Raw genomic sequence first — 26,371 nt, 5'->3', positions numbered from 1 at the left:
TCTTCCAAAAAATTGCAGAGGGAGGAACACTCCCAAACTCATTCTGTGAGGCCACCATTACCCTGATACCAAAACCAGACAAAGGTACTAGAAAAAAAAATTATAGACCAGTATCACTGATGAATATAGATGCAAAAATCCTCAACAAGATACTAGCAAACAGAATCCAGCAATGCATTAAAAGGATCATACACCATGATCAAGTGGGATTTATCCCAGGGATGCAAGTATTCTTCAACATACGCAAATCAATCAATGTGATACACCATATTAACAAATTGAAGCAGAAAACCCATATGATCATCTCAATAGATGCAGAAAAAGCTTTTGACAAAATTCAACACCGATTTATGTTAAAAACTCTCCAGAAAGTGGGCATAGAGGGAACCTACCTCAACATAATAAAGGCCATATATGACAAACCCACAGCAAACATCATTCTCAGTGGTGAAAAACTGAAAGCGTTTCCTCTAAGATCAGAAAGAAGACGAGGATGTCCACTCTCACCACTATTATTCAACATAGTGAGTAGTGAAGTCCTAGCCCCAGCAATCAGAGAAGAAAAAGAAATAAAAGAAATACAAATTGGAAAAGAAGAAGTAAAACTGTCACTGTTTGCAGATGACATGATACTATACGTAGAGAACCCTAAAAATGCCACCAGAAAACTACTAGAGCTAATCAATGAATTTGGTAAAGTTGCAGGATACAAAATTAATGCACAGAAATCTCTTGCATTCCTATACACTAATGATGAAAAATCTGAAAGAGAAATTAAGGAAAGACTCCCATTTACCATTGCAACAAAAAGAATAAAATACCTAGGAATAAACCTACCTAGGGAGACAAAAGACCTGTATGCAGAAAACTATAAGACACTGATGAAAGAAATTAAAGATGTTACCAACAGATGGAAAGATATACCATGTTCTTGGATTGGAAGAATCAATATTGTGAAAATGACTGTACTACCCAAAGCAATCTATGGATTCAATGCAATCCCTATCAAATTAGCAATGGCATTTTTTACGGAACTAGAACAAGAAATCTTAAGATTTGTATGGAGACACAAAAGACCCCGAATAGCCAAAGCAGTCTTGAGGGAAAAAAATGGAACTGGAGGAATCAGATTGCCTGACTTCAGACTGACTATACTACAAAGCTACAGTAATGAAGACAATATGGTACTGGCACAAAAACAGAAATATAGATCAGTGAAACAGGATAGAAAGCCCAGAGATAAACCCACACACCTATGGTGAACTAATCTATGACAAAGAGGCAAGGATATACAATGGAGAAAAGACAGTGTCTTCAATAAGTGGTGCTGGGAAAACTGGACAGCTACATGTAAAAGAATGAAATTAGAACAATCCCTAACTGCATACACAAAAATAAACTCAAAATGGATTAGAGATCTAAGTGTAAGACTGGACACTATAAAACTCTTAGAGGAAAACATAGGAAGAACACTCTTTGACATAAATCACAGCACGATCTTTTTTGATCCACCTCCTAGAGTAATGGAAATAAAAACAAAAATAAACAAATGGGACCTAATGAAACTTAAAAGCTTTTGTGCAGTAAAGGAAACTATAAACAAGACAAAAAGACAACCCTCAGAATGGGAGAAAATATTTGCAAATGAATCAATAGACAACGGATTAATCTCCAAAATATATAAACAGCTCATGCAGCTCAATATTAAAAAAACAAAAAATCGAATCCAAAAATGGGCAGAAGACCTAAATAGACATTTCTCCAAAGAAGACATACAGATGGCCAAGAAGCACGTGAAAGCTGCTCAACATCACTATTTATTAGACAAATGCAAATCAAAACTACAATGAGGTATCACCTCACACCAGTTAGAATGGGCATCATCATAAAATCTACAAACAACAAATGCTGGAGAGGGTGTGGAGAAAAGGGAACCCTCTCGCACTGTTGTTGGGAATGTATATTGATACAGCCGCTATGGAGAACAGTATGGAGGTTCCTTCAAAAAGTAAAAATAGAATTACCATGTGATCCATAAGTCACACTACTGGGCATATAGCCAGAGCAAACCATAATTCAGAAAGACAAATGCACCCCAATGTTCATTGCAGCACTATTTACAATAGCCAGGTCATGGAAGCAACCTAAATGCCCATCGACAGATGAAAGGATAAAGAAGATGTGGTACGTATATACAATGGAATATTACTCAGCCATAAAAAGGAATGAAATTGGGTCATTTGTTGAGTTGTGGATGGATCTAGAGACTGTCATACAGAGTGAAGTAAGTCAGAAAGAGAAAAACAAATATTGTATATTAACACATGTATGTGGAACCTAGAAAAATGGTACAGATGAATCTGTTTGAAGGGCAGAAGTTGAGACACAGGCGTAGAGAACAAACGTATGGACACCAAGGGAGGAAAGCCGTGGGGGGGGTGGGGATGGTGGTGTGATGAATTGGGCGATTGGGATTGACATGTATATACTGATGTGTATAAAGTTGATGAGTAATTTTTTAAAAAAGTTTTCCTTGTGGGAATATATACTTAGTGTTGCCAGATCTTGTGATTTGTCAAGAGAAGCCAGAAATCTGGATTATGTAAAATCACGTTATTAAATGTTGACTACTAATTCAGAATGTTTTAGAACACTGTGCAGGCCAGACAGAACACTTCTTCAAGTCCAGTTATGTACTGTAGAAAGTGCAAGACCTGCAGAAAGAAGAGCTGTGCATTTCAAAGTGAAATTAGTCATCTTGAACTGGTCATGAGATATTCACCCGATTGCCTTTGGAGTAAAAGAAATAATGCTCATAGAATATCTCAATAACACCTCCTCATTGCACACCCTATTGAGGACAGGGATTATGACTTTTATTTATGTTAGTAGCTCCAGTTAATATCTCCATAACTCAGTGGTTCCTGGTAATCCCTCACTGATTACATGTAATTTTAGCAGCTGTGGCTCCCTTCATAACGAAGTTTATAGATTTATGGCAGAAACAGCCACAGATTATAACCAGATCACATGTAAACTTTTGGCACATTTTAGGTTGGGAGATTTTAGGTTGGGGAAACAGCTGCAGTACTGTGTTGTTAGTATGTGTTCAGCTCTTGTTTACCCTCACGTTTATATTTTTAGCCTTACTAGGACGATAGTAATTATTTCTGTTTTTTGTTTTTGTTTTTGTTTTTTTTGGTACGCGGGCCTCTCACTATTGCGGCCTCTCCCGTTGCGGAGCACAGGCTCCGGACGCACAGGCCCAGCGGCCATGGCTCACAGGCCCAGCTGCTCCACGGCATGTGGGATCCTCCTGGACCGGGGCACGAACCCATGTCCCCTGCATCGGCAGGCGGACTCTCAACCACTGCGCCACCAGGGAAGCCCTATTTCTGTATTTTTTACTTTGTTTTGCTTCCCTAAAAAATGAACTGATTTGTGTAAGTAGAACTTCATTGTTTTTATTTTTGTTTTTTAAAGGTGCTGGCCACATCATTAGGTATTTCTCTCTTCTGAGTCCTTTGAATGAAGTTTGAATTCTGTTTCATGCATCTGTTCATCTATCCATCCATTTAATAAACATTATATTGACCTTATCAAAGAGGCCAAGGCCCTGTAAGATCTGCCCTCTACCATCCGCACTAACCTTATCTCATGCTAGGAAGCAGACTCTCTTGATTGCTATGTTTTAACCACATTGTGCACCTTTCAGTTACTGAAACATGCCATGTCTTTTCCTGCTTAAGGACTTTTGTACATGTTGTTACCTCAGATTATTTTACTTCTCTTTCTGCTCTTTGAGTTGCTGATTCTTATCTCCAGGAACCTTTCAGAGAGGCCTTCCCTGACTATTTTCTCTTAAAGTATTATTCTTTATTACAGATTCTTATTTGTTTTCATCATAGCATTCATCCCACTTTGAATTGTTAAAAATTATTTCCGGGCCTCCCTGGTGGCGCAGTGGTTGAGAGTCCGCCTGCCGATGCAGGGGATACGGGTTCGTGCCCCGGTTTGGGAGGATCCCACATGCCGCGGAGCGGCTGGGCCCGTGAGCCATGGCCGCTGGGCCTGCGCGTCCAGAGCCTGTGCTCCGCAACGGGAGAGGCCACAGCAGTGAGAGGCCCACATACCGCAAAAAGAAAAAAAAAAAAAAAAAAAATTATTTCCTTGTTTTTCTGTTTCTCTCATTACAGAAAAATTCCTTAAGTACAGGGACTTTTTTGTGTTATTCAGTTTTGTATCCTTGGCTCCCAGTAAATTACTTTTGAATGAGATAATTACTTGTCAGCATAGTAATCATATTGTATGCCTACATTATGCTGGACAATTTGTTCTAGGTATGTTATGCACATTATTGCTAGTGCTCACAACTCTACAAGGTAGATAGATATTACTGTTATATTATAAATGAGACAATCAAAGGCTTACTGTGATGAGTAACTTGCCCAAAGTCAGAAAATAAGTGATAGAGCTGTATTGAAAGCCCAGTTCTCACTACCTTTGCTCTTTCATTATGGCATGCTACTTAGCTCTTATTTGTTGTGAACAAATTGGTATCCTGACACAAGGATCATACTGCTTTTATACATTTCTGTGTAACCTTGTGGCTTTCTCCTTCCTCACTACCCCCCTCATGCAAAAAAGATTGCAGTAATATTTGAAATACCTAATAACCATCTGCTATATATAGTATCTCATGATACTGACTTTCTGATTTAAGCCAAATGAGAATTCATATACTTTTGTTTAATAATAATATTAACACCCCCTAGTATTAGAAGTTTTATACCCTGAGTCTTGTTTGTTTGTTTGTCTTTATTTATTTATTTTTGGCCGTGTCAAGTCTTTTTTTTAAAATTTAATTAATTTATTTATTTGTTTGTTTGTTTTTGGCTGCATTGGGTCTTCATTGCTGCATATGGACTTTCTCTTGTTGTGAGCAGGGGCTACCCTTTGTTGCGGTGCGTGGGGCTTCTCATTGCGGTGGCTTCTCTTGTGGAGCACGTGCTCTAGGCACGTGGGCTTCAGTAGTTGTGGCTCCTGGGCTCTAGAGCGCAGGCTCAGTGGTTGTGGCACACGGGCTTAGTTGCTCTGCGGCATGTAGGATCTTCCCGGACCAGGGCTGGAACCCGTGTGCCCTGCATTGGCAGGTGGATTCTTAACCGCTGTGCCACCAGGGAAGTCCCTGTGTCAGGTCTTAGTTGCGGCTACCCTGAGTCTTAATCCTTAATTCCTCTATATAGTATAATAGTATAATTGGCCCTTTAAACATTATTAGGTATAGAAGGATTTTGTACATTGCCTCTTAAGCATCTGCTTCTAGAGCACAGCCATTGGCAAAAAGAAATAATTGAATTATCTTCTAGAGCACTTTGAAGTTCTCCCACCAAAGTCCCTCAGTATTTACCTCTTCATCTCAAAAATTTGTTTAGGTCTTTTCATTTTCTATTTTCTTTTTCTTTCATGTTAGTAGAAGAAATGCCCAGTCTTTTTCTAAGGTGCCCTCAATCTCCTGGACTTGATTCCATGACATACTTTACCTTGCTTTAATATTTTTCAACTCTTTTTTTTCATTATTTTCTGCCATGTTTTCATTTCCTCATAGCAGTAGTTGCCAAACTTTGTTTAACTCTGCTTTCTATGGAGTTGCCACTGCACATGATACAATTCCAAAAGAAATTATACTTAAAAAGAAAGTTAGAAAACAAAGTCCTTATAGTAGTATAATTCTATAACATTGCCCTGGAAAACTGTTTTATTATATTAATTGCTATGCTAATCTCAACTTCTTCACCGTCTAATTGTCCCTTAACCCTTTATTAGCATGCAGGCATTCTCACAGAAATTCAGTTATGGTTTCATAGTCGTCAAATCTGATGGTGTTGTCTTAATTAAATCTCTTCTATATGTTCTCTCTTGCATCTTCAAGCTTTTCCTCATTACTGGCTCTTTTCCTTGCACTGTCAAGCATACATAATTTCTTCTTCCACACAATAAAATAGCAAACCCTTCATTTGGCCCTGTCTCCTTAAGTGTTCTTTTCCTTCTCCTTGGAAGGGCTTTGTGAAATAGTAGTCTATATTTCTGCTTACACTGCATTTACTTCCTCAGTTCCATTTGGTCATCAACTCTTTGCCTTCTGGTTTCTATCCCCATCACTCCCTTGATACTTCCTTGGCAAAGGTATCAAGAAATACCTTTTGCCACATTAAGTAAACACATTCTTTCAAGTTTTTTCTTACTTGAACTAAATGAGCCATTTTCATTTGGGGGCATCCACTTCCAAGATTCTTCTTTTTGACACTCTATTCTCCAGGCTATCCTCTGACTCTTCTTCTCTAGCTTTTTTCCTGGCTTTTTTTCTCACTCTAACCCTTCTGCCTCTTCATTCATTATATGCTCTGTGAGCATTCTTATGTATTTCCACAGTTTCTGTTTTCTTGCTCATTCATGCATTCATCAAATGAGTGCCTATTTGTTCCAGGCACTGTGCTATTGCTGAGGAGACAGTGTGAATGAGATGGACATAGCCACTGTCCTCATGACATGTGTAGCATAATAAGAAATACAGGTAGATAAACTGGTAATTGTGGAACGATGGGTAATAAGTGTTCTGGTAGAGGAAATACAGAGGAGGGATACCTAACTAAGACTGGAGTGGTTAGGAAAAGCTTTTTGGAAAAAGTAACAGTTGAAGGGGGCTGTGGGAAGGTCAGTGTTTCAGGCAGAAACAATAGCATTTGCAAAGAAATAAAGGTAAGGGAGTGCATTGCTGAAGTATTGAAAAATCATTGTATCTTGAGAGTGTGGAGGGAAAGAGCAGAATGGAGAGGGATAAGGGTGCATGGCCATAAAGTAAGCACTCATATAAATATTCATTCAACAAGTATTTAATTAGTGCTGTTATTTTATAGTTATACTGCCACATAATTATAGACTTTAGTAGCCTAGTTTCACTGTTGCTGCTATGAACAATCAAAACTAGGTTTTAGAAGATATCTGAGTCTATGATAATTGCTTATTGCCGTAGACTGGTTTTATGATAGGTTTGTGCTGCTTATATAACTAGATCTGACGCAAAAGATTCAAGGACTCTTTTATTGATTATTCAAAACCTTGGTCTCTGATCTCTGAGCTTTAATTATAATCATTGTCAATAATGTATAACCTATTCTTATTCTCTAAATGTTTAATATATATTATTACCTTGTTCCAACTAGATTTTCAGTTTTTTGAGGGCATAGCCTACCATGTTTTAAATTTCTTTTAAATATTCCTTTGTGCATAGAATACAAAGGGTACAGTTGTATGTGTCTTCATGTACAGAGTATTTTTGTACTTTTACAAGATTAAGACTCTCTTTTCTTTTAACCTCAAAGGGCTTAACCCAGTATTTGTTACATAGGGCACATATAATATTTATCAAATATTTAATTAAATAACCTAAAAAAAGTTCTTTAAAGTAAAGAACAACTAGTATGGGTTAAAATTATAATATAATGACTTCTGTTTTTAGCCAAGATAGAGTAATAGGGGCCAGATTTACCCTCTTGCCTGAAGCAACTAAAAAGCCAGATAAATATATGAAACAATGGTTCTCTTTACATTTAACATCAGGCAATGAAGGAAAATGATCCTTTAGGAAAAAAACAAATGAGATGAGCCCTACAAGTGCCCTGGCTTACTCCCTGGAGAAAGTTCCAGGATTTGGTGTGAAAGGGGAGAATTACAGGTAGAGCCCAGTAATCTCTCTGAGTTGAGGCGGTAGAGTTCGGAGTCTGCGAAAGCCAAGATAGCTAGAGTTCTCAGGGCAGAGTACTACAAAGGAGAGGAATGGACACAGAGAATTCTGGAGATCTGCAGAGGGTCTCCTTTGAGTATTCAGCTGAGTGGTGATCATTACATGCATGTGGAAAAAAACTACCTGAAAGGATTCCAGGGAGCAATGCTTAGACCTCACAGAGGGCTGGATATGTTGCCTGTTTGCACCAGCGAGAGTAGAAAACCTCTTAACACTTGGGTAGTGTTAAGAAGGGTCTTGCCTCGGTAAGAAAAATTAACCCTGGACTAAACATGCTCTCGTCATGGCTAACAAAGCTTAAAAAAACAAGAACTGAAAGGATCAAACTATTCCCAAGTAACTTAACAATATCCTAAAATAAAGCTCAAGAATATTTATAGAGGGCTTCCCTGGTGGCGCAGTGGTTGAGAGTCCGCCTGCCGATGCAGGGGACACTGGTTCGTGCCCCGGTCCGGGAAGATCCCACATGCCACGGAGCGGCTGGGTCCGTGAGCCATGGCCGCTGAGCCTGCGCGTCCAGAGCCTGTGCTCCGCAAAGGGAGAGGCCACAACAGTGAGAGACCCACGTACCGCAAAAAAAAAAAAAAAAAAAAAAAGAATATTTATAGGAATATGAAAATATCCAGCACACAAGGTAAAACTCTCAATGTCTGGCATCCAATGAAAAATCATCACCGTGTTTCTAAAAGTTTTATCTTATCAAAAATCACCAATCATGGAAAGAGGCAGAAAATTACAAAATGTAATGAGAAAAATCAATAAATCAAAACTGATTTAAAAATGACTTGTGGCTTTTTTAGCCTGTGCCCATTGGCATTTCCAGATTATTGGCCTCCCTGATACCCAGTCTGATATATATGAGGCAAAAAGAAAACCCAGAGAACTCACTGCTGCATCATTCCTGGGTCCTGCCATCCCTAGCTGGTCTACCTCTTTTCACCACCTTTCAGTCTTCTTAGGTGTTTTTTTTTTAATCTATGTAATGTTCCAGGTTTTTAGCTGAACTTAGTAGAAGGAATAGGGAAAAGTGTGTCTACTCCATCTTTCCGAAAGTGAATGCCTCTGAGACTTATATTTTTGGAGTGTAAACAAACGTTCCTTGATGAATCAATTGGGTATCAATATGAAAAACAATGAACTTTGGCTTCAGTAATACAATAAAACCAATTCCAGATGGATCAGAGATATGAATATGAAAGGTAAAGCAAAAAGACTTCCAGAAGAAAACAGAAGAATATCTTCATGTCCATGGGATATGCAAAGATTTTTTAAACAGGACACAAAAATCACTGACCATAAATGAAAAGATTGATAGATTGAACTCATTAAAATTAAGAACTCCTGTTGATTAAAGATACCATTAAGGGGGTGGAAAGCAAACCACATATGGGAGAAGTCATTTACAACATGTATATTTGACGTAGGATTTGCATCTAGAATAGATAATGGACTCCTACAAATTGATTTTTTAAAAAAAGGACAACCAAATTTAAAAATGGGTAAAAGGCTTGAAGAGCCACTTCAGGAAAGAAGATAACCACATGGCCAATAGGCATATGAAAAGGTGCTCAAAATCATTAGTTTTCAGGGAAATGTGAATTAAAACCACAGTGTCATACCATTCCATCTCTACCAGATCACTTATAAAAAAATTATAAAAGCATTTTCTTATGACTGAGCTTGTGGAGTAGCAAGAACTTTCATACACTGATGTTGAGAGTGTATATTGGTACAACCACTTGGGAAAACTATTTGGCAGTATCAGGTAAAGTTGAGTATACACATACCTTCTGACTCAGCAGTTTCACTCTAGATATGTATCCAAGGGAAGTACATATATGCACATATAAGAATGTTTACGGCAGTATTTTTGTAAAAGGTAAAAACTGTAAACAACTCAGTTGTTTAACAGCAGAATGGATTTAATTGTTGAATATTCACTTGACAGAATAATATATAGCAGTGCAAACGAATGAACTGCTGTAAGTATAACAACACTGATAAACTGAACAAACATAATTCTGAGTGAAAGAAGCTAGGTACAAAAGAGCGGTATATCCTATATGATTTCTTTATATAAAGTTTATAAACAGGCAAAACTATGATCTGTAGTGATAGAAGTCAGAAGATTGGTTACCTTGCGGGGTAGTTCCTGGGAGGAAGCATGAAGGATGCTTAGCTTAAATTCTTCAAGTTCAAGATTTAAGATATGTATACTTTACTATATGTATATATTATGCTTTAATAAAAAATTAAAACACTAAAAAAGAATCTATTCTGAAGTTACTAGTAATTTTTTTTTTTTTTTTTTTTTTTTTTGCGGTACGCGGGCCTCTCACTGCTGTGGCCTCTCCCGTTGCGGAGAACAGGCTCCGGACGTGCAGGCTCAGCGGCCATGGCTCACGGGCCCAGCCACTCCGTGGCATGCGGGATCCTCCCGGACCTGGGCACGAACCTGTGTCCCCTGCATCGGCAGGCGGACTCTCAAGCACTGCGCCACCAGAGAAGCCCCTATTTGTAATTTTAGAATTAGTAATATCCATCTTATTTATATGTACTTTAGAGTCAAAGCACTTTACACATATATCAATTCTATGATTATGAATATAAAAGTACTTTGTAAGCTCTATACTGTAATATAATCAGGTATAATTTATTTTTAGAACAGTTTTCAATTTTCTAGAGCTGTTTCTGTTTATGGACCACATTGTGGCACAAAGATTTGTGTAAGCTACCCTTTCATTTGCTATTGTAAAATGACAACTGAAAATCATTATCAAAATTAATGAAAAGAGTGGCTTCATTGATTAGTAAAGTGACATCTGGTCAGTTCTCACAATCAAGCTATTTTTTTTTTTTTGCTAGAAACAAAGTATTAAACTTTTATATAACAAGTATTATTTGTATTAGAGAATAGCCAAGAGAGTTCTGGAAGACTACCATATGCCGTCAGTGGGCGAGTTTTACCCATTGAATTTCTTTGGTTTTTGCCCTTAAGAAGTATTTCTAAATAATTTCTCTCAGGCTCAAAATGACAGATGAGCTAAGTTGTTTCATTATTTTAGGTACTATTAAAGTCTGCATGGTTGTATCAAATCTAAATATCTAAAATTATCTACCACCATGTGAAATAACAATTGTCATTTTAGTCAGGAAAGATAAACAACGTTCCTTTCCTCTTTTTGATATGTAAATATAAATACTGTTTAGGAAAAAACCCACTAGCAATATTTAGAGACAGTAAACTCAGACCAGTATGTTTGAGGCTGAATTTCCTTTAAAGTAATGGCTCTCACTATGGAGAACAGTATGGAGGTTCCTTCAAAAACTAAAAATAGAACTACCATACGACCCAGAAATCCCACTACTGGGCATATACCCTGAGAAAACCATAATTCAAAAAGAGTCATGTACCACAATGTTCATTGCAGCTCTATTTACAATAGCCAGGACATGGAAGCAACCTAAGTGTCCACTGACAGATGAATGGATAAAGAAGATGTGGCACATATATACAATGGAATATTACTCAGCCACAAAGAGAAACAAAATTGAAACAAAATTGTAGTGAGGTGGATGGAACTAGAGTCTGTCCTACAGAGTGAAGTAAGTTAGAAATTCTGAGAAAAACAAATACCATATGCTAACATATATATGGAATCTAAAAAAAAAAAAAGGTTCTAAAGAACCTAGGGGCAGGACAGGAATAAAGATGCAGATGTAGAGAATGGACTTGACATGGGGAGGGGGAAGGGTAAGCTGGGAGGAAGTGAGAGAGTAGCATGGACTTATATACACTACCAAATGTAAAATAGACAGCTAGTGGGAAGCAGCCGCACAGCACAGGGAGATCCGCCCGGTGCTTTGTGACCACCTAGAGGGATGGGAGAGTGAGGGTAAGAGGGAGACGCAAGAGAGAGGAGATACGGGGATATATGTATATGTATAGCTGATTCACTTTGTAATAAAGCGGAAACTAACACACCATTGTAAAGCAATTATACTCCCATAAAGATGTTAAAAAATAAATAAATAAAATAAAGTAATGGCTCTTAGCCAGAATCAACTGTGGAGCTTCATAAAAATACGCATTATGTGATCCTACGTACTGAAACCTTTATTCAGTAGGTCTGTGCTGGAATCCCAGGCATCTTCATTAAGGAAAAAAATAAAAATACGTATTTATATATGCAATTCTGATATTCCTTGTTGATTACCACTCTCTTAAGAGGCAGAAGTGATAACTTGGTGATTTGTTTATTGCCGCTCACAGTAGGCAGATATTTTTGATCTTTGTAAACAATCAGCTTATGTCTAAAAGTATGAGGTTTGCACATTTCTTCTGTTTGTTGTTGATAAACCTTGTGTAGAATAGAAAAGACAAAGTGAGCCTTGTTGATTTCTTCAGTATTAGCTTGAAGGAGGAAAAAAATCAAGTTACATGGGGAATTCCCTGGTGGTCCAGTGGTTGGGACTCTGCGCTCCCGATGTAGGGGGTGTGGGTTCGATCTCTGTTAGGGGAACTAATATCCCAAATGCTGAACAGTGCAGCCCCCCAAAAAAAGAAGATTTAAAAAAATCATGTTACATGAATAGAAAAGAAGAAATTTGATAGGAAATAACTTTAATCACTGAAAATGAATACCCTAAAACATGAAAAGTGTTTTTATTTGTTCATTTGAAAAATGGTTGTTTAGATGATGATAGGGTAGAAGTTGGAAGATGGGACATGAGGGAATAGGGTATTTGGGGTCAGAAATAATGTAGAAAAATGACATTTTTAGTTGAGGTGGTAGGACATTTTGGTAATGATAGCAAGGAAAAAAGGTAGGTTTTTGTTCGTTATTTTCTTCTCCCTCACTAAGATTATGAGTATAAAAATAAGAATGATGTTTTAGAATTGTTTGAGTAGAATCAATCAAGGTAGATGGTTCACTCATTCATTCGTATATTCATTCACTAAGCACATTATTGAAGTGCCACACACAGTAATAATATAATAAATAAAAGAGATGGAGTTTCTACTTCAGTGTTCTTTCTAACTGCATAGACAGGAATGCTGGATAAAGAATTTATCTTTCAGCCAGCTAGTCTCCTGCTTAGGACCCAGCTTTAACCAGTCTTGGCTATGCTAAGCAAATCATAACCTAATTGGAACATAATTTCTTCTTTGTAAAAACTGAGGGTTGCACTGAGTACTTTTACCATTTCTACCTCTAAAATTCTATGCTTTTTTATGTGAACTTTAATCTCCTAAAACTACATTAATTCTACTCATACCATTCTTCCCTTGCCATCTTTATATCTGTTTTCTTTTCCTTTCCTTTTTTGCACATAACATCTGTGGCTTGGTACTGATTCCATTGGTTATTTATGTATTTACTTGCAGTCTACCTCACTGGACTGTGAATGTTTGAAAACAGAGATAGATACAGGGCACTTTAGTGTCTGCACTTAACGCACACAAAATGAATTAGTGGTGATTAAATTATGTTTTTCTTCTTTTAGAAAATAAACTCCTGAGGTACCTTGGAATCCAAGGTCTGTGCAATTAGAAATAACATTGAAGTTAAGAACTCTATTTTATTTACTTTATTATTTTGTCTGGCACATAATGAACAGTTAAATAATGTGCTTTATGAATGAATGAGCAAATCATCATTTATTAACTGTCTTTTCAAGTTCAAAATGAAAATAATATGTATAAAATAATATAACATTAATCCTATTTATCGGGACTTCCCTGGTGGCTAAGAGGTTAAGAATCCGCCTGCCAATGCAGGAGACACGGGTTCGAGCCCTAGTCCAGGAAGATCCCACATGCCGCGGAGCAACTAAGATCCCACATGTGCGCCACAACTACTGAGCCTGCACTCAAGAGCCCGCGAGCCACAACTATGAAGCCCGCACGCCTAGAGCCCTTGCTCCGCAACAAGAGAAGCCACCCCAACGAGAAGCCCGCGCACCGCAACAAAGGGGAGCCCCCGCTCGCCGCAACTAAGAGAAAGCCTGTGCACAGCAACAAAAAAAAAAAACCCAACGCAGCCAAAAGAAAAAAACAAAAATCTTATTTATTTCTTTTCATTGATTATTATATACATTGATAAGTACATCATTAGTTTATTAAATATATGATTATATAAGATGGTTGACTGTTAAGCAGTGGAACAGATCTCTATTCAGTATTGGTTTTGGAAACATTAAGCTAAATTAAAATTATGTATACATTATATTGTGTATACTATAAAGTTTTAAAATAAATGTGTGTTGAGATGCTTCTACTGCTTATATTCCAGAAATGAACTTATTTTACTAATGCTACAATTAAATGTGAGTTTAGTAAGGGTAGAAAATTACAGGACACTGGAGCCCCCTTCTCTTTTTAGCAAGCCAGCAGTTACCATAATTTAAGTCCATTAGAGTGGAAGGTCCATGGCACACATTGTCTGTTTTATGACTGATGTATCCCCAGGAACTAAGAGAGTGCTTGGGTTACATCAGGCAATCAGTAGATATTTGTTGAGTGAATGAATAAAATAATGAGAATATTTATTGACTGTGCTTCATTCTCTAGCGGGTACAGTGTTGTCACCACTGATATGTTTTTGATTACCTCTTTTATTTATTAGCAGTGTTTCTGAAATAATATGAAAATTAGAAATTTTCCTGAAGCTTATTTCATAACTTAAAATTATGACCCAGTAACCTTTTAGTATTTTGGTAACCTCATCAGCAAGCATTGAGTGCCTTTTGTAAGTATGGTACTGCTAAACTTTAGTCATTCAAATAAGACATACCACAGTTTCTGCCTTCGAAGAGTTTTCAACTAATTGGAGAGATAGAAAATAGACATAAAAGATGATACATAGCAATATGAGGGTGTCAAAGTTACAGTACATATGAGAAATTAAAGTTATGTTCAATGAAAAGTTTGATATTAAGTTTATGTGCATTATTATTCAACTTTTTAAAAATGCATAGAAAAATAGGGAAGGGAAACATAAATATACTAGTGTTTTGGATGGTGAGATCATGGACAAATTTATTTTTATTTCATACATATCTGTATTTTTACAAGCAAACAATAACTTTAAATAAATTAATAATTTTCTATCCCAGTTCTAGGATAGGATTTGTATTAAAAAGAAAAGTAGGGCTTCCCTGGTGGCACAGTGGTTGAGAGTCCGCCTGCCGATGCAGGGGACACGGGTTCGTGCCCTGGTCCGGGAAGATCCCACATGCCGCGGAGCGGCTGGACCCGTGAGCCATGGCCGCTGAGCCTGCGCGTCCGGAGCCTGTGCTCCGCAACAGGAGGAGCCACAACAGTGAGAGGCCCACGTACTGCAAAAAAAAAAAAAAGAAAAGTAAAGCAGTCTATGTGCCCAGCATCATCAATTGCTAGATCCCTCTCCTGTTTATACATTCACTAGGATGCCCCATAGGTACCTCAGCCTCATCATTTAAAACGGAACTCACTGTATTTCCAGATTTACTCTTACTCCTAAACTCTCTATCATGGGAAACTGCACCACCTTCCATTAATTTTCTCGTGCCAGAATTCCTGTGTGCTGTTTGCAACTCTCTCTCTCTCTCTCTCTCTCCCCCCCCTCTCTCTCTCTCCCCCTCTCTCCCTCTCTCCCTCTCCCCCCCTCTCTCCCTCTCTCCATCCCCCTCTCTCCCTCTCTCCATCCCCCTCTCCCCCTCCCTCTTCCTCCCCCTCTCCCCATCTCCCCCTCCCCCCCCCCTCTCCCTCCCTTCGTTCCTCCCTCCCTCCCTTTGCCGCTAGTCATCCAATTCAGTTCATCAGTTTTCTGAGCACCTTTAAATTTGTATCCTATTTGCCATTCTCAGTGCAGCTGCCTTGGTTCAGGACCTCATTATTTCTGACTTAGAGGATTGTAAAAAAACTTACTCTTTGCCACCTCTAGGACCTAGTCTATTTTGCATATACCTGGGAGGATGATCATCCACAAATATAAGTCTGAGCTTATCATGTCTTTGCTTGAAACACTCAAAAGCTCCCTATGTGCTGAGGGATAAAATCTTTATTGCTTAGAATGATTATACAAGGCCTTTCACGATCTAGTCCCTCCATGTCTTTGGGAGCCTCATCTCATGTTACTCCTCCATGTAACTACTGTATTCTAATTTAACTGAATTACTTGAAAACCTGAAGTAACCAAAATACAAATACTCTGTTCAGATTTGCTTTTAAGTTTCTCCTCCTTCACAAATATGTTTGTCAAATACCCATTTCCGTGTTCAAGATTGGCCTCAGGTGTCACATACCCTGTGCAGCCTTCTCTGATCCTTTATGGATAGTGTTAAGGATTCCCTCTTCTCGACTTGCTTAACATCCCATATTTCTATTAAAGCACATATTGCATTTTTTAAAATTGAAGTGTGGTTGATTTACAGTGTTGTGCCAATCTCTGCTGTACAGCAAAGTGACTCAGTTATACACATAAAGACATTGTTTTCCATTATAGTTTATCACAGGATATTGAATATAGTTCCCTGTGCTATACAGTAGGACCTTGTTGTTTATCCATTCTAAATGTAATAGTTTGCATCTACCAATCGCAAACTCCCAGTCCATCCCTCTCCCTCCTCCTTCCCGCTTGGCAACCACAAGTCTGTTCTCTATGTCTACTATGAGTCTGTTTCTGTTTTGTAGGTATATTCATTTGTGCCATATTTTAGATTCCACATATAAGTGATCTCATATGGTACTTGTCTTTCTCTTTCTGACTTCACTTAGTATGATAATGTCTAGTTGCATCCATGTTGCGCAAATGGCATTATTTTGTTTTTATGGCTGAGTAGTATATATGTACCACATCTTTATCCATTCATCTGTTGGTGGACATTTAGGTTGTTTCCATGTTTTGGCTATTGTGAATAGTGCTGCTCTCAACATAGGGGTGCATGTATCTTTTTGAATGGTAGAGTTTTGTCCAGGTATATTCCCAGGAGTGGGATTGCTGGATCATATGGTAACTCTATTTTTAGTTTTCTGAGAAACCTCCATACTGTTTTCCTTAGTGGCTGTACCAACTTACATTCCCACCAACAGTGTAGGAGGGTTCCCTTTTCTCCACACCTTCTCCACAATTTGTTATTAGACTTTTTAATGATGGCTGTTCTGACTTGTGTAAGGGTGGTACCTCATTGTAGTTTTGATTTGCACTTCTGTAATAATTAGTGATGTTGAGCATCTTTTCATGTGCCTCTTGGCCATCTGTATGTGTTCTTTGGAGAAATGTCTATTAAGGTCTTCTGCCCATTTTTCAATTGGGTTGTTTTGTTGCTGTTGTTGAGTTGTATGAGCTGTTTGTATATTTTGGAGATTAAGCCCTTGTCTGTCGCATCATTTGCAAATATTTTCTCCCATCTATAGCATATTGCATTATTTTAAACTTCACTAATTTTTTTTTTTTTTTTTTTTTTTTGCGGTACGCGGGCCTCTCCCGTTGCGGAGCACAGGCTCCAGATGCGCAGGCTCAGCGGCCATGGCTCACGGGCCTAGCTGCTCCGCGGCATGTGGGATCTTCCCGGACTGGGGCATGAACCCGTATCCCCTGCATCGGCAGGCAGACTCTCAACCACTGCGCCACCAGGAAAGCCCAACTTCACTAATTTTATTTTCTCTCAACTGTGAACTTCATGAGTGATTTTCTCTTATATTGTGTCTTTAGTCAGGTACAGGAGCAAAATAAATGTTGAATGAATGTTTAAATTAATTGTTGTTCTATCAGGTTGAGGGTGTTAGTGAAGAGGGGATGGCATAGCTAAAAATACTGTGCCTGTGAGTGGCATATAAGGTGTCAAACAAGTGAGTATGACCAGGAGAAGATAACTTGTGATTTATTTTGTAACCCAGACTACCTTTCTCTACCAGAATATTTGGTTTTGTTTGATTGATTTTAGGCAGAAATGGTAGCAAAAGTGAGAGAGAGGCCAATTTATAACAGTTGTGAGTACAGTACAAAGAACTTTTTCTTCTTGAACCATTTGAGAGTAAGTTGCCAACATGATGCCTGCCCCATCACCTTTGAATACTTTAGTATGTATTGCCAGCAAACAAGGATATTCTCCAACATAATTACAATATAACCACCAAAATGTAAAAAATTCACATTGACACATTTTTTCCATCTAATCCTCAGACCCCCATTTAGGTTTCTCCAGTTGTCCCAGTAATGTCCTATATAACAGCGGCCCCCAACCTTTTTGGCACCAGGGACCAATTTCGTGGAAGACAATTTTTCCACGGATGGCAGTTGGGAGAGGGGTGGATGGTTCAGGCGGTAATGTGATTGATGAGAAGTGGCAGATGAAGCTTTGCTCCCTCGCCTGCTGCTCACCTCCTGCTGTGCGGCCAGGTTCCTAACAGGCCGTGGACCGCTACCAGTCTGCGGCCTGGGTGTTGAGGACCCCTGCTGTATAACATCAGCATTCAGTTTACAATTACATATCCATTTAGTTGTCATGTCTTGTTAGTTTCCTTCAATCTGAGATAGTTCCTTGGTCTTTCCTGGACTTTCATGGTTTTGATACTTTTGAAGGTTACAAGTCAGTTATTTTGTGGAATGCTCCTCATGATTACATTCAAATTATGCATCTTTGGCACGAATACCACAGAAATAATGATGTATTCTTACCAAATCCTTTAGGGTGGCATGCAATTTTGATTTGTGTCATTACTGATGTTACTCACTTTGATCACTTGATTAAGATGGTATCTGTCAGACTTCTCTACTTTAAAGCTACCCTATTTCTCCTTTGTAATCAGTAAGTATCAATATTTTGTAAGAGTTGTACTATGAAACTATTTAAATATCTCATTCCTCATCACACGTTCAGTTTATTCATTACTATTTTATGTCAGTATGGACTCCTATGTTTTCATTAGATTATAATCTGTTACTATTATTATTATTATTATTATTATTTTTTGGCTGTGCTGCACAGCTTGCCAGACCTTAGTTCCCCAACCAGGGGTTGAACCTGGGACACGGCAGTGACAGCTCTGAGTCCTAACTACTGGACCGCCAGGGAACTCCCATGACTTATTTTCATGCTCATATTGTCTCATATTGGTTAGTGAGAGCCTCTTGAAGATGGTTTCTGTATTCTTTTTTTTTTTTTTTTTTTTTTTTTGCCGTACGCCGCCCTCTCACTGCTGTGGCTTCTCCCGTTGTGGAGCACAGGCTCCGGATGTGCAGGCTCAGCGGCCATGGCTCACGGGCCCAGCCACTCCGCGGCATGTGGGATCTTCCCGGACCGGGGCACGAGCCTGTGTCCCCTGCATTGGCAGGCAGACCCTCACCCACTGCGCCACCAGGGAAGCCCTCTGTATTCTTTTGACATGTCCCCTATAATTCTTTGAGTACTTCCTTACTTTTAGTAAAACAGTATGTATTTCAGGCTCATCTTGTACTTTATGTATCCCAGTCCTGATATCAACTGTTTCTCAAAGAAGCCCTAGCTACTTTAGGTAGAAAAGAGTATTTAGAAACCAAGATCTGGATACTAGGTGTGCTTATTTTCCATGAGTTTGCTTTTGGAGTACTGCTGCTCACAGAATCTTTCAGAAGACAGAGCTAGGGAATATATATATATACATACATACAGTTATGTCTTTATTTTTCTATCTTTCTCTCATGAGTTCATACTGATACTTCCAGTTGCAACTCAGTACCATAGGGTTCCTTCTTGTTTTCCTTCCTGTGTTTGTAACTCTTTTGTTCAACATTGCAGAACTTGACTCCCTTTAATTTTAATATATTTACTTATTTGAGCAATCTTCCTCTGTGTAATCAAGCTTCTATGGCCATTGCTTCCCTCTTTTGTACATGTTGATACCTAATTATCCAACTTGGACACCCATGACTTGAGTCCAGGTTCTGGCTGCTTTCCTCCTACAGGAATGCTCTCTTCATCCCATGTGTGCTATAAGACCCAGAGCTGCCCCCCTGCTTACCTGTTGACACCCTCCTCACCCTGCTTGGGTTCTGACTCCCCACACTGGGCAGCCCTGCTAGGCAGATATCATCCTATAGCTCTCACCCTACTAGGATTTTGATACTCTTACCTAGAAGTGCCCTTTGCTCCTGCTCCTTCAACCCCCATGGATGTCTTGCTTACCCCACTGGAACTCCCAGCATATTATGCTGGGCTGTCCATCCATGGGAATGTCCTCTTCATCCTGCTCAGGCTCGAAGGCCTCACACAAATGCCCTCCTCACCCTGCTTGGGTTTCTAATCCCCGTTCTGGACTTCCACACTCCTTATGGGCACACTCTGCTTCCTACTTAATCTTTGACACCCAGCCCAGGCAGCCCTACTATATGGACATTCTCCTTACTGCTTGGGTTCTTACACCCAGTGTCAAATGCCCCTGCACAAATACCCTTCTCATCCTGCTCAGGCTCTGCTTCTCTGTGCTGGCTACCCTCCATCACCTCAGTTGCTTTAGCTGTGATACCCTGTGCCATCCCCTTGAGGGTACATTTCTCACCATGCTCTGGCTCTGACACCCTATTCTAGCTTCTCTGCATTCCTTCCCATTGATAACCATCCTCATTCTGCTTGGTCTCCCCATCCCAGGAGACTTTTACTTTGCTTGGGCTCTAACCCACCACAGTAGGTTTTCCCTCTGTGTGTCAGGCTTCCCTCTTCTCATCCTGCTTTCTTGGACTCCATCCCACCCTTCCACTCTTCTCCACCCGTCTCCACTCCCCCCAGATATATTCTTCATTCTGCTTGGGCTCTGACACCACACACCAGGCTGTGGATATTTTATTTACATTGTTTGGATTCTGCACCTGATTATCTTTTCCCGCTCACCCTGCTTGGGCTCTGAAACCCCTTGCCGGCCTCTGCTACCCCCAACCTCACTATGGATTCCCTTCTCACTCCGCTGGGCTTCTGACACTCAACCCTGTTCCTCCTTACTCCTCTTGGACTCTGAACTCTACAGTTCTTAAAGCTCTATTGAAAAGTATTCTTGTAAGATCTTTGAAAATTATAAATAAGCCATAAAGGTTTTACTCGATAGTTAGGTCATAGATAGGACTTTGAAAGTCTTGTTCTGTCTAGAACAGACTTAAGTAATAACATCTTCTGAGAATAATAGAAATAAATTAAGAAAGTATATAACAAAAATGGTTAGTTAAATAGTATACTCCGTTCTGTATCTCATAAATGTTAAGTTATTTAGCAAATAATTGTGAAATTTTAAAGTGAAAGTAATACCTACTAGAAAAAAATATATGATGTACTATGTTAAAATGATTTTGGAACTCAATTTATTTTTCTTATTCCTGAAATTGTTGTAATCTATGCTGCTGTGTATTGTTTAAAATTACTGTAGAATACCAGCTTGAGGAAAACTGTAATAAAATATAATCAGGAAGAGGTGATATGATTAAGTAAATAAGTAACAGCAAACTAGTAAATTGACTTAAACTTGGCTGAGAAAAATTTATTAAAACAGATCACCTACAAGTTATTTTCGGACTTAATAATCTTTTAAAAAACAAATATCCGGTAGACCTGCAGCCAGTACATTTTCCAGTGGAGATGCCAACTATGATGACTGTCAAGCCTAAAATTGTTTTTAACAGAATGAATGCTGTCTCTCTTCAACGCAGACTATGTTGGCACAGTGGAGGTGCCAGGCATTTTGTTTTAGAATGTCTCATGCGAAACCATAGCTTTGGGATTCACCAGCTTATTGAGATAGTTAATAGAGACATGGAAGAGTAAGGCAATTAGTTCCCAAACCATTTGCAAGAACTTTTTGAAAGCCTTTTAACTCTTCTGGGTGCTTAAGTAGCTTTGTATATAGAGTTTATTTATTTATTTTATAATATTCTTTAATGTGCTGCTTTTTCTTAACATATATATAAATTTATTTATTTACTTTTGGCTGCATTGGGTCTTCGTTGCTGTGCGCGGGCTTTCTCTAGTTGCGGCGAGTGGGGGCTACTCTTCGTTGCAGTGCACAGGCTTCTCATTGAGGTGGCTTCTCTTGTTGCACAGCATGGACTCTAGGTGCACGTGGGCTTCAGTAGTTTTGGCGTGTGGGCTCAGTAGTTGAGGCATGTGGTCTCAGTAGTTGTGTCACACAGGCTCAGTAGTTGTGGCGCATGGGCTTAGTTGCTCCTCAGTATGTGGGATCTTCCCAGACCAGGGCTTGAACCCATGTCTCCTGCATTGGCAGGCAGATTCTTAACCACTTCGCCACCAGGGAAGTCCCTGTATACAGAGTTTAAAAAAAGAACAAAAAAGGTAAAATCCCATTTTAAAAACAGAATACAAACATTTATAAATACATTTTCCAGTATTAGAGTGTTTGCATCTAATATCAGGTAGCATTCATTATTTGAATAACTAATATGTGTGCTGAGCATTAATTCACCTTTTTTTAGTTTTTTTAAGTATTCCCAACACAAAGTATCATCCTTTTTACCACAAATACTTCCATTTAGCTGCTTGCTCGATAATTGAATTCAATTTATTTACAGAGCTTCCCCCCACCTTTTATTGTTCATCTCTGCATGAAGTTAAGTCTGTGGTATTAGTTGTGTACAACTTTGAATTGTTATGTTACCTGAAAGTTAATAAGAGTCTTCAGAAAAGTTAAAGAGTAGGTGGGCTCTGACAATTCTGGTCTTTACTTTCTGACCCTAAAGCAGCTGAACATTGAATGCTGTTAGCTATCAGGTCAACAAACGTAAAGTGGCAATAAAAATTCCTAAAAAAGGAATAATAATTTACAGAGGTTTTTTTAATACTTATTTTATTTCTTTATTTATTATTGTGGCTGCGCTGGGTGTTAGTTGCGGCATTTGGGATCTTTTTTTTTTTTTTCCTGCGGTACGCGGGCCTCTCACTGTTGTGGCCTCTCCCATTGTGGAGCACAGGCTCCGGACACGCAGGCTCAGCGGCCATGGCTCACAGACCCAGCCGCTCCATGGCATGTGGGATCTTCCCGGACCAGGGCACGAACCCGTGTCCCCTGCATCGACAGGCGGACTCTCAACCACTGCGCCACCAGGGAAGCCCCGGCATTCGGGATCTTTAGTTGTGGCTTGCGGGATTTTTTTTTAAAGTTGCAGCCTGTGGATGTCTTACTTGCAGCATGTGGGCTTCTTAGTTGTGGCATGTGAACTCTTAGTTGCAGCATGCATGTGGGATCTAGTTCCCCAACCAGGGATCGCACCCGGGCCCCCTGCATTGGGAGCACAGAGTTTTACCCACTGGACCACCAGGGAGGTCCCTACAGAGTTCTTTTTAACAGACCTTCTTATTTAAGCCTTATATAGTGACTCTGTGAGGCTATGCACTATCCGTGCATAGCCTTAATTTTTATTGTATTTATTGATTTGATTAGATTATATAGTTTAGTAAAAAGAACATTCATGAGCCCAGTATCCAGACCAATTTATTTCTGCTACTCCTTTGTCCTGTATCTTTGTCTCACCATCAAAGGAAACTAATGTCCTAAACTTTATATTTATCATTCCCTTCTTTTGTTTTATCACATGTGTTTTTCTTTCTTGTTTTTTTTTTTTTTTTTTACTATTACACAAGTTACACATTCTTGGTAAAATCGATCTCACATAATTGTTTTGAAATTAAGTGAGAATATGTATACAGTGAGCTTTTGCACAGTGCCTGTCCCCACCCCCAAGTGCTCAGTAAATGGTAGCTGTAACTGTATTATTAATGTTGTTATTTTGCAAAGGGAAGAACTAGAAAAGCATGCCTTTTCTCAGCTGTTTCATTTGTTTATCTCCCTGGACTCTTCTGGGGGAAAGTGAAGGAGTTTGGGGGTTTGAGTTCTTTTCATTTTTTTCTGGAACTGAGCAACATGTAAAATAAAACAGTAAAGTGGGATTTGGTTGATCAGCAGTTAGGGAACCAGAGTTTCTAACTGAGAAGAAAAAAAATGCTGCAGTATTAAGTTACAGGTTTTTCCTTCTCTTTCACTGCCTTGTGAAAGGCAGGATAGGATTTCTCTCTCCTTGAATTTGATGCAGTGTGGTGGGACTCCCACCCTCTCCTCCCCATATCGCCAGTGTTGAAGAGTAAAAGACAAAATTCGCCCAGAAATAATCAGTGACATAAAAGGATCATTTAGAGTTTACTGAATGACTGAACACATACGCCAACCAGTCAGCCCATTTTTACATTGTTCACATTCCCACCAAACACTGGGAAGCATTAGTTTGCTTTCAATATCTGGAAATGATTTCATTCCTCTAATCACCCAAGGCTCTGCACTGTTGCACCAACATAAGGCAAATTCTTGATCTGAACTTGTTCCCTGTTCTGCCTAATTGCTTTTTTCATACACTTATGTTCATGATTTATGTTGGGACTTCCGCCTGCCAATGCAGGGGACACAGGTTCAAGCCCTGGTCCGGGAAGATCCCACATGCCATGGAGCAACTAAGCCCATGTGCCACAACTACTGAGCCTGCACTTTAGAGCCCACGAGCCACAACTACTGAGCCCATGTGCCACAACTACTGAAGCCTGCGAGTGACAACTACTGAGCCCACGTGCTGCAACTACTGAAGCCTGCGCACCTGGAGCCCCTGCTCTGCAACAAGAGAAGCCACTGCAATGAGAAGCCCACGCACCACAACTAAGAGTAGCCCCCCACTTGCCGCAACTAGAGAAAGCCCACGCACAGCAGTGAAGACCCAACACAGCCAAAAATAAATAAATAAAAAATAAATTTATTTTAAAAAATAATAATATATGTTAACTAATTATTTACTTTATCATACTTGATCTAAGTCTATTACATGGATACTTAAGCAGTACACTTATATTGGGATTTTGGTCAACTAAAATTCATAATGAACCATTAAGTGAGTTGATTAAGCATTATTATTGCTCAAATTATTAGCAACGTTAACAGAAAAAAATATGAGGCAACAGTCACCCCAATTCTGGCAGACCAAAGAAAGAATTCTTTAGAAAACAAAAGTGAAATCATTCCTAGATTTTGAAAAAAAGAGTGAGAGAGTGAGTGCATTTAAGTACATTGCACAAGAGCAGTTTTTATCAGCTGTTACATTGATCTGTATTAAACTTCATTATTCCTTTGCACAGGTATTCCAGCCTTTCATTATCTGTGATGAATTATGACATACGGTATATCCCTCTTAAGCCTATGTCATTTGTAAATTCTGTATCTTTGTTCAAGTTGTTGATGTAGTAACCACATTCCTCAAGGGAGAACCTATACATTTTTGGGTCTTATTGTTTAGAGTCATCTGTTCTATGAAATCTACATTTCTTATCTTGTTCGTAAGAACTTTTAAAGATTTTCATCAAATATTTTACTGACTATAGGATACCTATGCCTGTAGCATTTTCTTGATACAGTAGATGAGCCTTAAAAGGCAAATTAGATTAGTTTGCAGTTTAGCCTTCATAATTTCACTTTTCACAAATAGAAACTATGTGAAAAGATATTTCTGTCCATGAAGTTTATTAGGAACATTGAGAGACCTAGCTCACCCTTGTGCAGTTCTCAGTTGTTCTTATTCTATTCCTCTTTCTCTTTTTTTAAAAACAGCTTTACCCATGTATAATTTACATATCATAAAATTCACACATTTAAAGTGTACAGGAGATTGGCTCAAGATGGTGGAGTAGAAGGACGTGCCCTCACTCCTTGCGAGAGCACCAGAATCACAACTAACTGCTGAACAGTCATCGACAGGAAGACACTGGAACTCACCAAAAAAGAGACGCCTCATCCAAAGACAAAGGAGAAGCCACAATGAGACGGTACGAGGGGCACAATCACAATAAAATCAAATCCCATAACTGCTGGGTGGGTGACTCACAAACTGGAGAACACTTATACCACAGAAGTCCACCCACTGGAGTGAAGGTTCTGAGCCTCACGTTGGGGTTTCCAACCTGGGGGCCCGGCAACAGGAGGAGGAATTCCTAGAGAATCAGACTTTGAAGGCTAGCAGGATTTGATTGCAGGACTTCAACAGGACTGGGGGAAACAGAGTGTATCAGGACCCAGGGGAAGGAGCAGTGACCCCATAGGAGACTGAACCAGACCTACCTGCTAATGTTGGAGGGTCTCCTGCAGAGGTGGGGGGTGGCTCTGTCTCACCATGAGCATAAGGACACTGCCAGCAGAAGTTCTGGGAAGTACTCCTTGGCATGAGCCCTCCCAGAGTCTTCCATGAGCCCCACCAAAGAGCTCGGGTAGGCTCCAGTGTTGGGTTGCCTCAGGCCAAACAACCAACAAGGAGGGAACCCAGCCCCCCCATCAGCAGACAAGCGGATTAAAGTTTTACTGAGCTCTGCCCACCAGAGCAACAGCCAACTCTACCCACCACCAGTCCCTCCCATCAGGAACCTTGCACAAGCCTCTTAGATAGCCTAATCCACCAGAGGGCAGACAGCAGAAGCAAGAATAAGTACAGTCCTGAAGCCTGTCGAACTGAAACCATGTTCACAGGAAGACAGATGAGATGAAAAGGCAGAGGGCTATGTACCAGATGAAGGAACAAG

The 26,371-nt window shown here is 39.4% G+C and overlaps 1 protein-coding gene across 10 annotated transcripts in view; it reads left to right on the top strand.

Moving 5' to 3' along the window:
- NFAT5 (nuclear factor of activated T cells 5) overlaps window positions 1-26,371 on the top strand; it is a 205,331-nt gene that overhangs the window by 109,952 nt on the left and 69,008 nt on the right. Inside the window, exon 1 of one of the 10 annotated variants that reach the window (XM_081217123.1) lies at window positions 25,242-25,624. The exons of the other annotated variants lie outside the window; for them this stretch is intronic. The gene's annotated coding sequence lies outside the window, so the exon portion shown is untranslated. Of the gene's footprint in view, window positions 1-25,241; window positions 25,625-26,371 lie in introns of those variants that run through there. 10 annotated transcript variants of the gene reach the window in all.

Source organism: Mesoplodon bidens, assembly GCF_964165515.1.
Source record: "Mesoplodon bidens genome assembly, chromosome: 18".
In the NCBI taxonomy this organism is placed as follows: domain Eukaryota; kingdom Metazoa; phylum Chordata; class Mammalia; order Artiodactyla; family Ziphiidae; genus Mesoplodon; species Mesoplodon bidens.
Note: the sequence above shows the minus strand (reverse complement) of the source record. Positions and strands in the feature narration are given on the sequence as shown.